This window comes from Chiloscyllium plagiosum, unplaced genomic scaffold (genome assembly GCF_037043375.1).
Source record: "Chiloscyllium plagiosum isolate Xiang-an unplaced genomic scaffold, Cpla_swu_hap1 HiC_scaffold_22, whole genome shotgun sequence".
Classification (NCBI taxonomy): domain Eukaryota; kingdom Metazoa; phylum Chordata; class Chondrichthyes; order Orectolobiformes; family Hemiscylliidae; genus Chiloscyllium; species Chiloscyllium plagiosum.
This window is the reverse complement of record NW_028270160.1, coordinates 38,020,387-38,040,673: the sequence shown is the minus strand read 5'-3', so window position 1 is coordinate 38,040,673 and position 20,287 is coordinate 38,020,387. Positions and strand designations below refer to the sequence as shown.

General features: G+C 39.9%; 1 protein-coding gene across 10 annotated transcripts in view; it reads left to right on the top strand.

Annotated features, from left to right (window-relative positions):
* Nucleotides 1-20,287, top strand: part of ebf3a (EBF transcription factor 3a) — a 152,564-nt gene that overhangs the window by 72,010 nt on the left and 60,267 nt on the right. The window contains exon 1 of one of the 10 annotated variants that reach the window (XM_087998974.1): nt 19,796-19,840. The exons of 8 other annotated variants lie outside the window; for them this stretch is intronic. The gene's annotated coding sequence lies outside the window, so the exon portion shown is untranslated. Of the gene's footprint in view, nt 1-19,795; nt 19,841-20,027; nt 20,068-20,287 lie in introns of those variants that run through there. One more of the 10 variants, XM_087998975.1, reaches the window with a different exon arrangement.

Here is a 20,287-nt window from a genome sequence, read left to right as displayed (position 1 = left end):
AACACCAACATTTAGATACTAGCAAAGGTTTCTAAAATATGCAGCCAGCCCAGATCATACAAAGTCATTATTGATCATCGTGTTACATTAATGGAACAGAGGACAGCTCACACCAGTGTATGGCATACTGTTCTTGCACAAACAGAGTAAGGAAGAATGTTCCAATGATGATGAGTGGTGATGTTGAGTGACAGCAATCAACCCAAGTAAAAGTAAAGTTACTACAATCTTACCGGACCATAGGGCTGATGTCTCATTAGAGGGAGACAGCCAGTGGTAGTTTAACTTGAGGGTTCACCATCCCTCAGGTGTGGGAGAAGTTGGAAAAGAGAGTCTTTCGGTTGGTGCAGGAATTGAACCTACGCTGTTGGTGTTATTCTGCATTGCAAACCAGCCATCCAAATTAACCAAATCCCTTATCAAGCAAGTCCAACAGAGAACAACTCATATCTCTCTAAAAGCAAGTAGCTAAGAACTACCAGATCACAATGAGTTGTCAGGCTTCCAAAGTGTAAAGTTGAATTTTGAAATTGTAGTCTTATAAGTCCTGTTTCATGCGTTGTATATTTATTGAATTGACGATGGGCCGACATATAACCATTTTTATCTGTTTCAGATACATTTTCAGGGGGATGTTGTGTTATGTCCCAGAGTCAGAATTTATTCATTTATATGGATGTCAGTGGCTATGCCAGCATTTGTTGACTGTCACTATTTGCTGTTTAGGTGACATTTAAAAATCTTTGAGTCTGGTATCACATATAGGCCAGACCAGATAAGGATGGCAGATTTCCTCCCTTAAAAGGCATTAATGAATCAGACTTTTTTAAAATAACAATTAACATCAGACTACTTTTCAATAATGCCAGATTTTTATTGAATTCAGTTCAATAAATTCAGGTCTAAATTGGAGAAGGCTAATTTTGACAGTATTAGGCAAGAACTTTCAAAAGCTGATTGGGGCATATGTTCGCAGCTAAAGGGACAGTTGGAAAATGGGAAGCCTTCAGAAATGAGATAATGAGAGTCCAGAGACAGTATATTCCTGTTAGGTTGAAAGGAAAGGCTGGTAGGTGTAGGAAATGCCAGATTACTACAGAAATTGAGGGTATGGTTAAGAAAAAGAAGGAAGCATATGTCAGGTATAGACCGGATAGATTGAGTGAATCCTTAGAAAAGTATAAAGGCAGTAGGAATATACTTAAGAGGGAAATCAAGAGGGCAAAAAGGGGACATGAGATAGCTTTGGCAAATAGGGTTAAGGAGAATCCAAAGGGTTTTTACAAACACATTAAGGATAAAAGGGTAACTAGGGAGAGAATAGGGCCTCTCAAAGATCAGTGAGGCGGCCTTTGTGTGGAGCTGCAGAAAATGGGAAAGATAACTAAAACGAGTATTTTGTATCAGTGTATACTGTGGAAGAGGACATGGAAGATATAGAATGTAGGGAAATAGATGGTGACGTCTTGAAAAATGTGCATATTACAGAGGAGGAAGAGCTGGATGTCTTGAAACACATGAAGATGGATAAATCCCCAGGACCTGATCAGATGTACCCTAGAACTCTGTGGGAAGCTAGAGAAGTGATTGCTGGGCCCCCTGCTTAGATATTTGTATCATTGAAAGTTACAGGTGAGGTGCCAGAAGAATGGAGGTTGGCTAACGTGGTGCCACTATTTAAGAAAGGTGGTAAGGACAAGCCAGGGAACTATAGACTAGTGAGCCTGATGTCGGTGTTGGAGGGAGTTCTGAGAGACCTGATTTACATGTATTTGGAAAGGCAAAGACTGATTTGGGATAGTCAACATGGCTTTGTGCATGGGAAGTCATGTCTCAAAAACTTGATTGTGTTTTTTGAAGAAGTAACAAAGAGGATTGATGAGGGCAGAGCAGTAGATGTGATGTATATGGACTTCAGTAAGGCGGTCGACAGGTTCCCCACGGGAGACTGGTTAGCAAGGTCAGATCTCATGAAATAGAGGGAGAACTAACCATTTGGATACAGAACTGGCTCGAAGGTAGAAGGCAAAGGGGGGTGATGGAGGGTTGTTTTTCAGACTAGAGGCCTGTGACCAGTGGAGTGCCACAAGGATCGGTGCTGGGTCCACTATTTTGTGTCATTTATATAAATGATTTGATATTAACATAGGTGATATAGTTTGAAGATGACACCAAAATTGGAGGTGTAGTGGACAGTGAAGAAGTTTGTCTCAGATTACAATGGGATCTTGATCAGATGGGCTAATGGGCTGAGGAGTGGAAGATGAAGTTTAATTTAGATAAATGCAAGGTTGCAAATCTTAGCAGGACTTATACACTTAATGGTAAGGTTCTAGGGAGTGTTGCTGAACAGAGAGACCTTGGAGTGTAGTTTCACAGCTCTTTGAAAGTAGAGTCGTGGGTAGATAGGATAGTGAAGAAGGCGTTTGGTATGCTTTCCTTTATTGGTCAGAGTTTTGAGTATAGGAGTTGGGATGTCATGTTGCGACTGTACAGGATGTTGGTTAGGCCACATTTGGAATATTGTGTGCGGTTCTACTCTACTTCCTATCAGAAAGATGTTGTGAAACGTGAAAGGGTTCAGAAAAGATTTACAAGGATATTGCCAGGGTTGGAGGATTTGAGCTATATGGAGTGGTTCAATAGACTGGGGCTGTTTTCCCTGGAGTGTCGGAAGCTGAGGGGTGATTTTATAGAGGTTTATAAAATGATAAAGGGCATAGATAGGACAAATAGATGAAGTGTTTTCCCTAGGTAGGGGGAGTCCAGAACTGGAGGGCAGAGATTTAGGGTATGAGAGGAAAGATATAAAGAGACCTGAGGGGCAACGTTTTCACGCAAAAAGTGGTGCGTGTTTGGAATGAGCTGCCAGAGGAAGTGGTGGAGGCTGGTACAATTACAGCATTTAAAAAGCATCAGGATGTGTATATGAATAGGAAGGGTTTGGAGGGATATGGGCTGGGTGCTGGCAAGTGGGACTGGATAGGTTGGGATATCTGGTTGGCATGGACGAGTTGGACTGACGGGTCTGTTTCCATGCTGTAAATCTCTATGACTCTATGATTCTAAATTCAATTTCACCGCATGCCATCAGGAAAATTCAAACCCACATCCCCAGAACAGTCGCCTGGGATTCTGGACTTCTAGCAGGGATCCATCCAATTTTTTTTTTCTAGCTGCATGGATCTCCAAGGTCCATATGTAGCAGTGAACCAGATGTCAGTGCCGTTTTCAGTGTATCAATGTCGATTGCCGTGCATGGAATAATGTGCAAATTAAAGAGAATGTTGATTTTTGATCCCGTGACTTCACCACTACATTAATGCCTTCCCCTTTTTCCTTTAAGTGGCATTCTCATGATAGTTTCACTGCATCATATCATGTGATCAGAGTATATCAAGATCTCATACCTTATCGTAATTTATATCATTTGAAACATGACACGTGACTAGATGTGTGCTTAATATCAGTTCAGACTTTTAATGAATATAATTGTCATGTATCATAGTTAGCTGTAATAACCATATGTTCGAGTCTCTAATACCACAATATTGATACCCATTTTCTTATGATACAGTAGATAATAAAGGAATTTCCATCGTAAACGAATGCACTTTTGGAGGCAAATTCACCTTTATTTTCTGTACTTAATCTCTTTTGAGTTTGTGCAAGATTGCAGACCCCAGTTTACCTGAGCTTTTGGTCTGTGTGTTAATCCATTATCTTTTGGCAGCATTGTCTACTATCTGAGCCATACTACCTACTATAAATCTATGTACACTTCGACTAGAAAGGGTATTAAGCTTTTGAACTCTGAGGAGACTTACAAAGGTTTTAGGAGGTGGTCTCAATTTTAAGTGCTAATACCCTCTGGTCAAAAGTGAGCAGCTTAAGCTGTTCACATTGTATTCAATTAGGCTGTTTACTGAGATTATAGAATTTTTGGTGGTACACCTCTAGCACTAACAGGTACTCACTTAAAATGACCTCTTTTGCTGCCTTATGGCCAGTCCCCAAATCTGTTGCCACTGAATTAGCTCCACTCTTTTCAACCTCTTTAGTTGGCTTCAGAAAAAATTAAGATGGTTTTAGCATGTAGCTAAGCCTTTCTTCAGGAAGAATGGAGTTAACGAGTTCACCAGAAATTAGGGAGTCATGTAGAAGCTCTCCCTGAGAGAATAGAAGAGCCAGACCTGAGAAAAGTAATAAATAATAATGCAGGTACAAAATATAAAAAGGCGATAGTGTCCAATACAATATGGAAGATTGAATAATATATAAAGTCCTTAGGTTGTTTGAGATATCAGGTTTTCAGTGGACATCATAGTTGTTTAGGTATATCCTGGATCAATGGCTGCCATAGATATAGCAGATATATTTGAGTTCCTGATGATTGGATGTTTCCTTCATTTTGCGTTAACATCAGGCGCTTTACCATTTGTGAGATTGAGAGAAAGCAGGGGAGAGTAAAAGAACCTTGTCCAGTTCCAATTATAAATCATCTCTCTTAACTGTGCCAAAGCATTTTGCTTGAAAAAAGCTCATTCGTATATTCCCATGTCTGGATTTATTGTTTCCAAGCTGTACAACTGTAGGCAATGTTTTGAACATCAACGTGTGAACTCTCCACAGGGGTATAAATTAAACAGGAGCTAGAGATTTGATTGAGTAGTTTTCAGTATCTTTGATAACACATTAGTTACAGTTCAGACTGCATCCTGTCTATTGATTTATTTTTCATGAAGCTTGTCTCAAACTATGGTCAGGTGATTACTGTGGCCATTTTTGAATCCGTGTTTTTCCTCTTCGATATTGTTTCTGTCCATGGAAATCCCAGGCATTTAAATCAGATGATGGAAGATTAAAATTGAAAGTCCCATATTTCACTACTATCATGACAGTTCTCCTCGGAATACAGCATGATTCAGAGAATGAACAGAGACTAGGACAGAGCAGGACACACTTCTGTAAGAAGAAGAAGGCCTTCAACAGCAGCCCATACTTGCCTCATTTGCTTAATGAGGATTTTCCTCCTTCAGTGAAGAGCAATGTGTGTGACAGCTATGCCTCATTGAAATGTGCCACAACTGCAACATGACAAGGACAACATTAGCAGTGGCTCTGAAGGCCGCTGTGGCAAAAAACATTTATGTATCTGGCTATTTTTCCAATCTTGAGTTCAGGATATTTGAATGATTTTGCAGTTTGCCATCCATTTTTGCTTAAAGAAGCTCAAAGAGAGCTAACATTCATTCTGCCTCATCAAAGAAAGCACAAGGAATGAGGCTTCCCCATGGGACATTAGTGGATATCTTGCCTGTCTTACCACTGAATGCGACCCCAATTCCCCACTCACCAGTGGCCTAACATCGTTCTTTCCCACTGTCAATGACAATTGTCATAAGGCTATGATACACAATTTAGAATGAGGAAAAGAAACAACATTGAAATCTAAAATTGGAAATGAACTCATATATTGCATATAAAAGTCACCTTGTCAGCTTGGACCTTTCTTGTTGTCTTGTGTCTGTATGCTTTTTCCTGCCCTAGCCTTGATATCCAGTGTTTTCTTTGTAAGCGCAGCATGGCTGCTGACCTTCAGTGGGGGTGTCTGCAGATGGTCTTGAAGGACCACCTCAAACAACTCTGTGCCAGGAAAGTACAGGAGTGAGCAGCAACATCTTAGACTGACTGGCAGCGATCTGTGTTGGTTGGCTGACAGGCAACAACAAGGGCACTGGTCACATGGCAGTTGTGGGAAGATGAATACTGTCATCCCCAGAGGGGACGGTAGGTTTCTGCTGCATAAATGGCACTGCCATTCCATTGTGCTGGCACTTCAGCAGTTGTAGGAATCATCTCAAGGGCAGATTGTCAGGCTGCTGTGATACAGTATAATCTCCTGTGCACACTGTCATCCACAGCTATGATGACTGCAAGCTGAGTTTGTACAGTCCCAGTCTAATCTTGCACTGCAACAGTTGGATGACTATTGCTTGAACTGTGTTGAAACCTGCAACATTGGCCATGAGACCCTGCAACATGGCTGAGGGGTCTACAAATGTGCTTCTCGGGTTGGACACCACTAAAATGCTGCAGAGGATGGGCTCCAAGTTTGGTGTAAGGCTCTGTTCCAAATTGGTGCAGTCATCTTACATACTTCGAGACATTGTCTGCAGGCTTTCTGTCAGGCTTCCCAATGGACCACATATTTTGTTGCATGTAGCCATTGTGCTTTTTTTTTGCAAGCTGCCTGATTGAAATCTTCTTCTTAGTCTTCTACTGCAGAACCTGTATGGGATCTTGCCCTCTGAGGAGCTAGCATCTGTACTAACCTTGGCTACAGTACACTCATGGTCAGTATCTCACCACAACCACATGCAGACCCATCCTTGAAGACATGCAGAGTGTCCCTATTTGTGCTTGTGATTGAAAGTGTCAAATCCAGTGATAGTGCTTCATTGCCAATGTGATCTTAGTCTTCCTTCACTGACGGACGACGTTGCATCATTTGGGTATGTGAAAGGATAGAACTATGTTTCAATCAGTTAGACGTGGTGGTGGGGTAGTGCTAATGTGAGAGTTTCATGCAGACATTATCTTCATTTGCTAAATCAGAAAAGAATATGACGTGGGGGGGGGGAGGGGTGTGATGTAAGGAGGAGCATTCAGAATGAGGAGATGGTCGTCTTAAATAGTTTCAGTGCAACCATTGACCAAGACCTCAGCAAATAACATCCCAGTAATGGACTCCAGGGGAGTCAGAAGATGTAGGAGTTCTTGTCCTTCTTCTGCTACCTTTATGTCACCTTGCCCTTGAGAAGTAATTGTTCCAGCGATTGTGATGCAATCTCTTTGGCTAACATAGCTGTCATGGTTGAACAGCTAGTGGAGTGTGGCAGCTGTGAAATGCATGTATAATGTTTACTGCAGTGCCAAGTGCGTAAAGATGAGGTCAAGAATCTTAATCTTAGGTTAGGAGTCTGATTTAGAGTTTGCTGATAAAGGAGTGTTGGGAGTCTGGTGATTTGCACAGTGTCTAAGGCTAATAATTGAAGATGCGTTCACTAACCTTGACTAATCATGTGAGGTCATTTTAGTTGTTGTGGCATCTAGTTCCTCAGGGCTTGACTCCTGTCACTGATGTCCATAGCTATCTGGTTGTAGTGTCTTTTTGCTATGTGTCTAGAACACCTCAAATGTCACACACAGCGGATTTAGAACACTTTTTTCTTCCCCCTCGTAGCATGTTAAGAAATAGAAGCAGAAGGCCATTCTGTTGTGCCATTCAATAAGTTCATGGCGATAATTGTGAGTTTAATTCTTTCCTGACCCCTACTGTATTGTAAGACATGAAGTCTGACTGTACTATTTGAATAAAACAGTGTCAGAAAGTGATGCAGTGTCACCATGATTTTGCTCTCCCTTGCAGCCTTGTGGCAAGATGAAACTATAGAGAGAATCATCATGAGATTTTGATCTTAAAGTAAAGTTAACAGTTCCCTTACCTTAGCTGACTCTATCGATATTATTTAACACCATGAGACCAAGAACGTTGTATGATTACACTGCAAGAAGTGCAAAACCTGTGCCCACACTTCCCTCTCTCATCTCTGTCCAAGGCCCCAAAGGATCTTTCCACATCCAACACAGATTTACCTGTACTTCCACACATGTTATCTACTGTATCTGTTGCTCTCGATGTGGTCTCCTCTACATTGGGGACACAGGATGCCGACTTGCAGAACATTTCAGCGAACATCTCTGGGACACACGCACCAATCAACCCCACTCCCTGTGGCCAAACACTTCAACTCCCTGTCCCACACTGCCAAGGACATGCAAGTCCTTGGCCTCCTTCACCGCCAAACTCTGACCAGCCGAAGCCTGGAGGAAGAACGCCTAATCTTCCGCCTTGGGACCCTCCAACCATGCAGGATCAATGTTGATTTCACCAATTTCCTCATGTCCCATGCCCCCACCTTATCCCAGATCCAATCCTCTAACTTGGCACCGCCCTCTTGAACTGTCCTGCCTGTCCACTTCCCTTCCCATCTATCGGCTCCACCCTCCTCTATGTTCTATCACCATCACCCCCACCTTCATCTATCTATTGCATTCCCAGCTACCTTTCCCTCTGCCCCACCCCTCTCCCATTTATCTCTCAGCACCACTGCCCCTCCCACACCCCTGCCCACCTATTCCTGATGAAGAGCTTATGCTTGAAACTTCGACTCTCCTGCTCCTCCATTGCTGCTTGACCGGCTGTGCTTTTCCAGCACCATACTTTTCGATTCTGATCTCCAGCGTCTGCAGTCCTCACTTTCTCCAAGATGAGCAAAGAGTAAATCACTGCACTATTGTACGCAATAGAAAGCTATCCCAACACTATGCTAGTCAAGTAAGAGATTGATATAGAAAAAGCTAGATATGAGGAAATAATACAGATAATCAATGCCTACTTCAATCTGTGAAAATGTACTATTCTCAAATAGTAACTTAATAAGCATACCCAGCGACAAGGGGAAAGTATCAATATTTTTAACAATGATCTATACAAACCTGAAGAAAACTGAGAGTATGATAGCTTCAAGAACAAATCAGTGACAGAGCTGCTCTCGGAGTCTTAGATGAAACATTGTCCGGCCACTTGCAATTGAAGGATGACTTAACATTAACAAAGACAATTCAACTGTGCAGATAAGCTGATGCCAGGAAGTTAACTCAGTCAGTGATTTGGGGTGACAGGGAGACCTGTCTGTCAGAAATGATTGATTCGGTCGAACTTAAAAGCAGAGAGGTTGTTGTCCAAAAGCAAACCCGCGGGGCAAGTGTCTATCAACCACCACAATTAATAAATAATAGTGCAGCAAGAAAAAACTCCAGCATTAAAATCATCCCACCAAAGTCATTTTTGTGAGAAAAAAGGACAGTTCCAAGCTGTGTGGCAGAGGAGAAGCCTCTGTAAAATAAGAAAAATGAGAAGTCCTTAAAAGATTGCAAGATCTATGAAGTAGAAGATGATCAATGATGTGGAGATGTTTTTCCTCAGCAGGATCCAGGAACCAAATGGAAGCTCGTGGAGCACTGATATCCAAGTAGAAGAATGTAAGATGATTTATAGGTTAAATACAGTTGCAGCAGTTTCAGTTCCTTCTAACATTTGTGGCTGGAGAAAAGTTCACATCAGATATCACGTATAATACTCCATGGTCTAGGAGGTATAGAACTCAAGGTCATAGGAAAACTGAATGACAGCCTTCAATATACAGAAAGAAAAATCACTGAAACCTTGTATGATCCTAAACTACTATTAAACAGGAAATCTTGTACCAACCTGCGCTGGATTTGCAAAGAAAAGCAACTAAAATGCTGTGACTTAAAAAACCCAAAGAGCTCCAAATACTGGAAATCAGAAACAAAAACAGAAATTGCTGGGAAAACACAGCAGGCCGAGCAGCATTTGTGGAGAGAAAGCCAAAAGGTTTCTGGTCCAGTGACCCTTCATAACTGTTCTGAAGAAGGATTACTGGACCTGAAATGTTAACTGTGCTTTTTCTCCACAGATGTTTTAGAAAACTATGTAGATCAGCCCAAAAGATTGAGAGCTGAATTTCCACAACTGTTCACAGAGCTCAGAAAGTTGAAGACAACATATTGCATCACAAAAGCAGTGTGTCTATTTATATAAAGTAAAATTTCTCATCCAGTCTTATCAAATGTAAAAAGGAAATCAATTCTATGTTGAAGTGTGGGGTTATTTCACCTGTGACAAAGCCAATAACCTGGTGGTTGGGAATGATCCCAGTCCCAAATAGCAACTGATCTTGCAGCATGTGTTTTGATCTTACACAGATGAACAAAATAATTGAATGTGAATGTTATGCTATGTGGAGGAGAGTTCCATCAAAACTAGAAAAATGTTCAATTGACACAAAGCTTCCTTGGAAACTAACCCTGGATAAAGAGTCTAAGTTGCCCGGAACCTTCTTACGCTGTTTGGAAGACTTTATTCATCAAATGACCCTTTGGCGTCATGTCAGTGCCAGAAATCTTCAAGAGGACAATGTCACATATCCCAGAAGGATTGGATGGAGTTGTACATTACATGGACGATGTCCTCGTCCATGAATTCACTCAGGCAGAACATGACACTTGAGGGTAAGTTGTGCTGCAATGCTTACAGGTAGCAGCACTTATACTCAACAATGAATGCAGATTCTTGTAGCTGAATATTAAGTTCCTTTGGGCCTGGTGTGGATTCATCCAGTGTTAAAGTTAATCCATGGAAGAAAAGAGCAGCCAAGGTGTTTCCAGTTACTTACAATGTCACTAATCTCCAGTGATTCATATGTAGGTAAACAAAATCAGAAAGTTCTTGCCCAGCCTAGCTATCATCAATGAACCTTTGTATCAGTTATTGCAATGGGAATAAACATGTTGCTTGGAGTAAGCACAATGGAGGGATTTCAAGAAAGTCAAAGATACGTTCGTATTAGCTCACTGTGAATCAGAAATAACTAGTATCATTGATACAAGTGCATCTTCTATAGGACTGGAGCTGTACTCTTTCAGATACAAGTAGATGGAATGTGTGGACCAGTTTACTATGAATCCCATGCACTGAACAGACTGAACAGCTGTGATAGAAATAGAAGCATCAGCTATCACATGGGCAAATTGTGTTCTTGGTCTTCACTTAAAGATAAAGACATACTACTGATCCTTAATCATATTCTTATGTTCTAAGCAGTTAGTGCAAATGTCTCCATGTGTACAACAGTTTAGACTGAAGATTATGTGCTTTGATGTAAACTCAGAGAATGTTGCAGGGAAGCAATAGGCTACAGTTGATTCTTTGTCCCCTATCTCCTTGTCCCATAGGAGATGACATTTTCATTGAAGAGGCAGGAGCCTTTACATAATAACAATCACAACTCTCCCAGTAACAACTCAACAGGCAGCATGGTGGCTCAGTGGTTAGCACTGCTACCTCACAACACCAGAGACCCGGGTTCGATTCCAACCTCAGGTAACTGTCTATTGGGTGCATTAGCCAGGGGTAATGATAGGATAGTAGGGGAATGGATCTGGGTGGGTTAGTGTGGACTTGTTGGGTCAAAGGGCCTTTTTCCACACTGAAAGGATTCTATGAAAACTCAGTGACTGAATGGAATCAGAGCTTTTCCATTTGTTGTATTCATTCATGGGATGTGAGTGTTGCTGGTGGGGCCAGCTTTTATTGCCCCTAGTTGCCCTTGAGAAGGTGGTGAGCTGCCTTCTTGAACTACTGCAGTCGATGCACTGTAGATTGACTCACATTGTCCATAGAGAAAGAATTCCAGGATTTTGACCCAGCAATAATGAAGGAATAGCAAAATATTTCCAAGTCAGGATGATGAGTGGGTGGTGTTCCCATGCATCTAATGCCCTGTCCTTCTAGAAGGAGGTGGTCATGAGTTTGGAAGGTGGTATTTAAGGATCTTTGGTGAATTGTCTCTTGTAGATAGCACACACTGCTTCTTCTGAGCATTGTTGGTGGAGGGGCTGGATGCTTGTAGCTTGTAGGTCCCAATCAAGTCGGCTGCTTTGTCCTGGATGATGTCAAGTTTTTTGAATGTTGTTGGAGCTGCACCCATCTTGGCAAGTAAGGAATATTACATCACACTCCTGACTTGTGCCCTGTAGATAGTGGTCAGGGTTTGGGAAGTCAGTACTCCTAGTTTCTAACCTGCTCTTGCAGCCACTTGTAGCACAGAAATCTAATGAAAAATGTGCTAAGGTCACAGAGTGCTGACTAGCGTGGGGTGGCGAGCGTACATGCCACATGTTTCCATTCACAGACATTACTAAGAATAGAGGAATTCCTGAGTGTTATGGATGATTTACTCATTTAAGAAGAAAGATTGGTTATTCTGGGAGTCTTGAGATGTGATATATTGCAATGACTACATCAGCGACATTTGGACATCACAAGAATATCAAGGCAGAGGAAGATCATGTAACATTGCATCACTTCCTGTATTGAAATAAAACATGCTTCATGAAGTCTATGACACAATCAGACTTAATTCCTTGCATTACACTAAGTCTCTGATTCTAGATTCCCTTTCTGATCAACAAAATTGTCCAACTCAGCCTTGAATATATTCAATGACCCAGCCCACACTGCTCTCTGTGGAAGAGAATTCCAAGAATGAATGATCCTTTGAGAAAATAAACTCCTCTTCATTTCTGTCTTCAATGAGAGATGCCTTAATTTTAAATGGTGACCCCAGTTCTAGATTGCCCTGACTTCCCCCATCCTCCAGCATCTACTCTGTCAAGTAAACTTCAATAAAATTTGTTATTATTCTACACTCTAATGAGTATGGGCCCAACTTAGAGTCATTGGGTCATAGAGATATACAGCAGAGAAACAGACCCTTCTTCCCAACTCATTCATGTCGACCACAGGTCCTAAATAAATCTACTCCCAATTGCCAGCATTTGGCCCCTATCCCTCTAAAACCTTCCTATTCATATAGCCACGCATATGCCTTTTAAATGTTGTAATTGTAGCAGAGTCCATCACTTCTTCTGACAGCTTATTCCTGACATGCACCACCCTCTGCCTGAAAACGTTGCCCCTTAGGTCCCTTTTAAATCTTACCCCTCTCACCTTAAATCTATGGCTTCTTGGTTTTGGACTTCCTCATTCCCAGGAAAAAGACTATGTCTGATTACCCTATCCATGCTCTTCTTGATTTTGTAATCCTATATAAGGTCACCCCTCAGCCTCTGATGGTCTAGGGAAAATAGCCCCAGCCCATTCAGTCTCTGCCTATAGCTCAAATACTCTAACAATGGCAACATTCTTGTGAATCTTTTCTGGATCCTTTCAAGTGTCACAACATCCTACCTATAGCAAGGAGACCAGAATTGCATGCAGTATTCCAGAAGTAGTCTAACCGATGTCCTGTACAGCCACAACATGACCTCCTAATTCCTATACTTAATGCACTGACAAATAAAGGCAAGCATACCAAACACCTCCTGTTTATAATCTACTCCTTCATCCCAGAATCAGTCTAGTGAACTTCCTGTTAACTACTTTAAACAAGTATATCCCTTCTATGAAAGCAGATCAAAACTGTAGATGGTACTCTAGGTTTCACCAATATCCTAAAGTTGCCGCAGGACTTTCTTACTCATGCGTCACATCCCCTTGCTATAGAGGTTAACATCCCATTTGCCCTCTGAATGACTTGCTGCATCTGCATGCAGACATTTTGTAATTCATGCATGAGGGCAGCCAGATCGCTTTCTATTGCATGATTTTCCAATCTCTCACCCTTTAAATAATATTCTTCTTATCCATTCTTCCAGCCAAAGTGGACAACCTCATATTTTCTCACATTAAACTTTATCAGGAAAGTTTTGCTCAGTCACTTAACATAGGCCCTTTTCAGACTGTTTATATGCTCTTCACAATGTGGGCTTCTATCTATTTTTGCATTGTCAGCAAATACAGCTAATCCAAGTGATTAATGTAGATTATGCATAGTGGAGACCCCAGCACTAATCTTTGTGGCTGTCCATTAAAGTTAGTTTGCCAACCAGAAAGTTATCAATTTATCCTGACTCTGTTTCTCATCAGTCAATCCTCTATCCATATTAATACATCAACCTTAACATTATGAGCTGTTATCTTGTGTATTAACCTTTCGTGTGTCATATCAGAAGCATTTTATCCAGTCACTCCACATGTAATGCTTCCCCTTTATCCACATTGTTTATTACATTCTCTAAGATTTTCAATTAAATTTGTTGAAGATAAATTTTCTTTGACAGAACCATATTGAATTTATCTGATGTTATTATGATTTTCTAAATGGCATAATGGTACTTCCTTAATGGTGGATTTTAGCATTTTCCTGTGACAAATGTTAAATTAACCTTCTTGTACTTTCCTGTTTCTGTCTCCCTACTTTGTTGGTTATAATGGTGATATATTCAGTGTAATAGGGTCTTTCTAGAACCAAAGGAATTTGGAAGTTGACAACCACTGCAAGCATTTTTCCTGCAGCAATTTCTTTTAAGACCCCATGATGCAGGCCATTAAGTCCAGGGAATTTTTCGGCCTTTCGTCCTGATAGTTTTCTTAATACATTTTCTCTTGTGATCACATGATTTTTCTCCCTCCCTTTTTCGTCCTGAATTTTTACAATTATTGGGGTGCTTTTTTGCGTGTTAAGACAGATGGAAAATACTTACATGAAATCTCTGCCGTTTCCTTGGTTCCCATTAATACCCCGTCTCATCTTTTAAGGGATTTACTTTTGCTATTCTTTTCATTTCCATATACGTGTGGGTGTTTTTCTGTGTGTGCTTATATTTCTTGCTAGTTTTCTCCCATTTTTAATTTCTTCCCTTTTGTTTTTTTTATAGATACGCCTTGCTGGTTTATAAAATACTTCTTTATTCTGACCTACCACTAATCCTTTGCGAAACTGTACACTTTTCCTTTCAATTTGACACTTTTACTTCCTTAGTAAGCCACAGATGTTGCAGTCTTCTCACAGAGTTAAATTTTTCATTAAAAAAATTATTAGTTGATGTTTATAAAACATCTTCTTACAATAGGGCGGTACAGTGGCTAGTACTGCTGCCTCACAGCTCCAGGACCTGGGTTCAATTCCAGCCTCGGGTGACTGTCTGTGTGGAGTTTGCACGTTCTCCCCGTGTCTGTGTGGGTTTCCTCTGGGTGCTCCGGTTTCCTCCCACAGTCCAAAGATGTGCAGGTTAGGTGAATTGGTCATGCTAAATTGCCTGTAGAGTTAGGTGCATTAGTTAGGGGGAATGGGTTACACTTCGGAGGGTTGGTGTGGACTAGTTGGGCCAAAGGGCCTGTTTCCACACTTTAGGTAATCTAATCTAATGTCTGCCATTACTTCACTACTATCTTATATTTTAATGTATCTTACACTCCATTTTAGCCAAATCTTTCTTACACCCTTGTAATTTTCTTTACTCTTGATTAAGGCAATAGTTGTAGACCCAGAATTCTCAGCCTCAAACCGAATTTCAAATTCAATCATGTTATGATCACTCCTTCTTAAAGGATTCTTTACTATAAGGTTATTAATTAATTCTGTCTCATTGACTTTACTAGATCTAAAATGGCCAAATTCTGGTTTAATCCAGAGTATATCATTTTGTTAGCAAGTCCCAAATATTCTTCCTGAACTCATCCTCAAGGCTACTAAGGGCCAAACTGATTTTTCTACGAGATATGAAGACTAAAATTACCCAGGAGTATTCCATTAAATTTCTTACAAATTTCTTGATTTATACTTTTTCACAGTCTATCTACTAGAGGGTTTATAAACCATTTCCACCAATGCCTTTTAACCTTTACTATTCCATCCATCCACCCAAAAATCTTCATCCAAAATGACACAATATCTTGATCTTCCAAACCAAGATTACTTCTCACCACTGCACAGATCTCATCCTTTATCAACAGAATTACCTCATCTCCTTTTCCTTCGTCTCCTGCCAAAAGTTCAATAACTCTTGACTATTCAAGATGGAGCAGTGGGCCCTTTTCAATTATGTCTCTGAGATGGCTATCCTATCATTTTCACTGTTTCTATTTGTGCTTTCTGTTCATCCATCTTTCTATAAATGCTGTGTGCATTCTGATGCATTCAGCCATTTACCTGTGTTTTTACCACTTTTCCTTACGTCAACATTATTTGCTGGTACTCTGTACTTCTTGTAGTCTCTGTCCCTGCCTGTCACTGTTTTGTTGTTACTAGCCATACCACAACCCCATACTATTGTCTTGCATTTTCTCTTTAACTTTTCAAATCTCCCTTTACATGCACCCTCTCCTGAGCCCACCTCCTACTATTTAGTTTGAAGCCATCTCCACAGCTATAGTTATATGAGTCATATGGTCCCAGCACAGTTCAATTGAAGGTTATCCCAGTGGTGCAGCTCACTCTTTCCATGGTGCCAGTGCCCCATGAATCAAATTCTTAACTCTCCTATACAAGTCTGATTTTATATACCCTAAAATCATTCTGTTCAGGGTTTAGATAGTAATCCAGAGATTACTACCTTTGTGGTTCTGCTTTCTAATTTAGCTTCTAGCTGCTCATGTTTCTTCAGCAAATCAATTTTCTTAACCCTATCTATGTAATTGCAATCTGAGTGGGCAATGAAAACTGGATCCTTCTGTTTCCACTCCAAGTTCCTCTCTGGACCTGAGGAGATGACCTTAATCCTAGGTCTTGGCCGATAACACAACCTATAGGCTATGCTATTGACTGGGGATGACAGATTCTGTCACCCTCCCACATTATAATGGTCCGTGCTAAAACATTTTTAAAGTCCATGCCACCACATAAATGGCTCCCTATTCCATTTTACTGTCATCAATATAATCAACCTCGCTGCAGTCCCTTGCTCCCATCCACGCAAGCTGCAAGAACATTGATCCTGTCAGACATTGATTCCTGAAGAAGGGCTTATGCCCGAACGTCGATTCTCCTGTTCCTTGGATGCTGCCTGACCTGCTGCGCTTTTCCAGCAACACATTTTCAGCTCCTGTCAGACATTATAAGGATTGAGGCTTCTCTATCACTACCTGCTGGATTCCTATATTGTCTCCATTGTGGTCACACCCCACCCAGAGTAGGGAGTTCTGAAATACTCCATCTAAAAGATATGGCTGTCACCTGCAACAAAGAGTCCAGGTAGATCTTCCCCTTCCTGATGCATCAGTGTCTGAACTTTAGTCAGCCGCTCATTGATTCTAATCCAAAATTGCTCAAGTTGCAGACAATTATTCTAGATGCAGCTGCCAAGGATCACACAGGTCTTCACCTTCCAAGTGCTATAACTGCAGCACCTCAACTGCTCTTCTATCTTTATTGTATTTTATTAAATAATAAGTAATAGGGTTGGAAGTATCACACAATGATTATCTGTAGTTATGTTATGGAGTTAACCAGTTAAAGTAGAAGCTTAATATAATGCTTACATTTCCCCAGATTAGAGGGGAAAAAAATCTTAAACTCACTAACCACCTATTTACTTAACTAATTAATACCTTCCGCTTTCAATTTGGATCTCATTGTCCGTTTCTCTCTCTTGGATCACTCCATTCTGTAAAGGGTCAAAATAGCACCTCCTCCCTCACATACCAAATTCCCAGTGTTAATTTCTCCGTCTAGCTGCAGTCAGGCAAAGCTCCACCTTTGTGTTACTTACTTCATGTATTTGTTAAACATCTTGTGTTTTTACTAGCTGAAATACTAGTGAGCTGAGTCACTCCTGCCCAGGGAGCCCAATTCAACCTAGCTACCTAATTAGGGAAAGTAGTTCTTTAACATAAAGCTGGTTTATCGCTAATCTGAAAAATTTACAGTTCTTCCACTAAAGTCTCTCATGCAGTGTCTTAAAAACTTTTAATTTGACACTGTTTTTTGGATTAGATTCTCTCGAACCATGAATCCCACCATTTTTTCAAGCCAATATGCATCCCCTCCCTCAAGAGGTGAAAGTTAGCTTTAAGCAGCAGAATTACCTACATGTGATATTTGCATGATGCATCCAGCCAATAGAAAGCAAAGTTAGCCAGTCCTGAATACAGAGATCATGGATATTAGCAGTAAGCACAAAGCTGGCCTACTTTGCAAATGCAATGAGTTAATGGCACATATTACAATCTGGTACCCATTTTCAGCATCTCACTCCCACTAAGTCAGATTATACACTCTCTGGTGCCTTAGTAAAGATTAACTAACTCAATACGGACTAATATAGGGATTAAACAAGGCATCTTTGTAGTCTGTATTGAATTTAAACCGGTTTTGATTGCATCAATGCCCTTTAAGTTTTATTTGACCCTTTTATATCTAAAATTGCAGCTGTTAGTCTCACTTTAAAGTTCCTTTTATTTACATTATTAATAAATAGTTATGTACTTCCTATAATGGAACTATTAACTCCTAATGTGGATCAGTATGCATTTCCACTTTTTGTGTACAACTTAAAAAATTTCAAACTGAATGTTTAATAATGACATTACTGAAATCCAAACATACTTTACATAAAATTTCAAGAATGAAATAAATGAGACATCGGATTGCAACAGAGCAAAGGGTTATTAAAGGATTTTGTAACAGTTATCAAAGTATGTGGAATTCTCCAACAGCTGCTGTTGCTCCACTCTGCTTTTACAAAACCCCAGTGTCTGACTTAGTGAGTTGATCTACATTAATTTTTAATCAGAAATCTGGAGAACCAAAAAGTTTCAAAAAGTCATATTTGTTTTCTCATTGTCCAGCTGCAGCAATTTTTTTTCTGTACTTTGAACAAGCAGCTAACGACCACATGACTACACATTTATTTTCTTTACTTGTTTCGTACAAATGGAACTTCTGTTTTTTTTCCTTTAGTTCTGTAATAGGAAGCTTGCAATATTTTATAATAAATTTATGTATTAGGGCAAGAAGTTAAATATTTGCATCTTGACAGTTATTGCATTGAGTATTAAAATCATAAATTTATATAGACTGTGCAAAATACCTGTAGATAGAATTCTTTAACAACTTATTGATCTAAGTTGTTGTAAGAGAGCATTTTTGACAAATCTTGAAGATCAAAATATATTAAATCATGTATAAGAAGCCCTCTAGTGGTGCTGATCAGAACTACAAATCAAATGCTAATCAGCTAAGTTGTACAAATTATCAAACCTTACTTAGTATTAAAAGAAAGACACAGCCCTTAATGCTTTGGCTTGCGTGATGTAAAATAATTATTGTCCCTTTGCCTTCTTTGCTGCCTAAACAGAAACAATTTCACGGTCGCAGTCATGTTTCTGCAAATTAGCCAGAACACAGGAGGCTGTTTGTCTATTTATGTGTCAGAACTTTGACAAAAATTGAGCTGACACCTTGGTGTTCTCTCCATGGAGGAAGGAGATGTTTTGAGGATGCTAACATGACTGGTCTGTGTGGATTCTTATTATTTGTAGATCTCACTCTTTGAAACTTGTGTTCGAGGGAGACAAGCCAAAGTACTGGTGTCAGTTAACCTCACAACATCTATCAGCTGTATGGCTCCTTTGGAAACACTTTTCTCTTTACATTTTCTCTGCTGTCACTTCTCAGGCATACTTTGTGTCATCTATATATTCACAGTACATCCAGCTGTTTTGACGGTGGGTATTAATAATTCTCTGCTCTACAGCGTGTGAAAATGTTCTAAATCCCTTTGCCAACTATTTGTTTCTGTGTTTAATTTATATTTGGCGATTTCTAAACTTGCTGTAAAGTAGCAGCACAGTATAATGTTACTGTTATTTGATGTACTCAATGCAAAAATAACTCCAAATTCCAGTCATATTGTTAATGCTGCAAATAGTTTTGTTTTTTCTAAACAGGTGATTGTGTAAAAGGGTGTAAGGGGTTTGAGGTAAAACCCTTTGATGACTGTGTGCAGGTTTCCCACAAAGCAAACATTTCTTTCTGAGTTTATAGACAGAGAGCCACTTGTGTTGTGATGATGTCATAGCCCTGACCTGTTTCTCTCCCACAAAAGCTAAGGTATCAGTAGCTGGGCAAATACAATACCTATTCAACAAGGTTACCTTACTCTTGTGGTATATTGAACAATGTTATTATTTGTTTCAGCATTCTGAGGATAGATTTTTGCAGGAAATCTTACAGACAAAACCCTTTCCCAAAGACTTTAGTCAGACTGACGGTATAATCCAATTCCATTAGTAGTCTGTACTTCTAGGAAACAAGGAAGATGTGTTTATAAGTAAGGTCAGAGATAGGTAAGTGGCACCAAAGTGGTAACTTATAATGGACAGCTAAACAAAATTTGTTCAATGTTAAATTAATTTAGAGAGGGTCATGTTATGATGTCACTGCATGCGCTCTGTTAATTGACTAATATTTTTATAGTAAATGAGAAGTCATTTGTAATACTGCAGGGTTTCCTGTGAAGTAAGCTATGAGAGCTCTAGTGCTATTTCCCAGACTATAGAACATGCATTTATAGGTATGTATGAAACATTTCACCCCATGAAATTATATGTGACAATCTCATAATATCAGTGTAAAGATTAAAATGTACAAATAAATTTACAAAGGTCTGTATAGCCTTCAGAATTTTATTTTTAAACAGTAGAATGTTTTGAAGGTAAATATACAAAAGAGACTTGAACTTGAGATTTTGATGGCAAATTAATAGAATGTACCATTAACAAGGCTTATTTGTG